This window comes from Saimiri boliviensis, chromosome 5 (assembly GCF_048565385.1).
Source record: "Saimiri boliviensis isolate mSaiBol1 chromosome 5, mSaiBol1.pri, whole genome shotgun sequence".
Classification (NCBI taxonomy): domain Eukaryota; kingdom Metazoa; phylum Chordata; class Mammalia; order Primates; family Cebidae; genus Saimiri; species Saimiri boliviensis.
Genome location: NC_133453.1, coordinates 99806791 through 99808384, shown reverse-complemented (window position 1 = coordinate 99808384; position 1594 = coordinate 99806791). Strand labels below are relative to the sequence as shown.

The 1594-nt window shown below is 35.8% G+C and overlaps 1 pseudogene; it reads left to right on the top strand.

The window, feature by feature from the left end:
* Window positions 1–983: 983 nt before the first annotated feature.
* Window positions 984–1127, top strand: LOC101039747 (short transmembrane mitochondrial protein 1-like; annotated as a pseudogene).
* The last annotated feature ends 467 nt before the right edge of the window (window positions 1128–1594 follow it).

Below are 1594 nucleotides of genomic sequence, written 5' to 3'. Positions count from 1 at the left end.
GCCAAGATATGGAGTCAACCTAAGGGTCCATTAATTAATGAATGGGTAAAGAAAATGTGGTACACATACACAATAGAATATTATTCAGCCATAAAAAGAACTAAAATCCTGTTATTTGCAACGACATAGGTGGAACTGGAGGACATTACATGAATTAAGCAAACCACAAAAATACAAATATCACATGTTCTCATTCATATGTTGGAACTAAAAAAATTAAACTCATGGGAATAGAGAGTTGAATATTGATTACTAGAGGCTAGGAAGGGTAGTGGGAGCAGGGCATAAAGTGGGGGTGGTTGATGGGTACAAAAATACAGTTAGAGAGGATGAATAAGATCTAATATTTGGTAGCGTAATAGGGTGACAATAGTTAAAAATAATTTATTGTATATTTTAAAATAACTAAAAGAGTGGAGTTACAATGTTCCTAATACAAAGAAATGATAAATGTGTAAGGTAATCAACACCCCCGATTACCCTGATTTGATCGTTACACATTGTATGCCTGTATCAAAACATTATATGTGTCCTATAAATACACATGACCATTATGTACCAAAAATAATAAAATGTTAAAAAAAACTCAAGAAAATACTTGACAGAAAGGGCAGACATCCTAATTTTCAAGCAGTTTGAAACTTCAAGTTTGTACGGTTTAGCTTGGCTGCTGGGTTTAATTTTACTCTGTCATACTCAACAGATATTTTCTAAACAAAACAAACATTAATGTAATAAAATACTATTTTCCCATCTCTCGATTTGATTTAGGAATTCTTGACTCATTATGGCCACTATTAACAGAAAGTTCTAATTTTGCTTTTTCATTTCATTATAGCTAGCTATATTTTTTCTATTAACGAATTTAGCATATACTTAGATATAATTAATTCAGACTGAATTGAAAGAAGGTTACTCTCAATACGTTAAAAATCCTGGCTGCAGCCACCCTTCGCACCCTCTTCGCCCTTCCCACTGACATCATGCTCCAGTTCCTGCTTGGATTTACATTGGGCAAAGTGGTTGGAATGCATCTGGCTCAGAACTAGGACATACCAAACCTGGCTAAAAAACTTCAAGAAATTAAAAAGGACTTGGATGCTAAGAAGAAACCCCCTAGTTCATGAGGCTGCCTCCAGCACTGCCTTCGGGATACACTGATGCTACTGCTCCTGAGGGCCTCCTTTACCATCTGAACCAAAAGCCTTTGTTTTCATCTTCAGCCTCAGCGCTCCTCTTCTTTGCTAGACCTGTGTTTTTTGCAAGCAAAATGGGGCCCCAATTTGAGAACTACCCTACATTTCCCACATACTCACCTCTTCCCATATTCCCTTTCCAACTGCACGGGAGGTCCTAAGACTGGAATTATGGTGCTAGATTAGTAAACACGACATTTAATGAGTAGTGTCTTCTTTATTGTTTGTGGTTTTTACTACCTTTTGTCAAGAGAAAAACTGATGAGTTTTGTGTAGCTGGTCAGATACAAATAATAGTGACTTCACAGTTTAGCAGTTATAATGGGTACTTGTTAAACATTTGATACTAAATTATGTTGCTGCAAAGTAATTAAAATTAATATCTTAGAGCTAGTTTC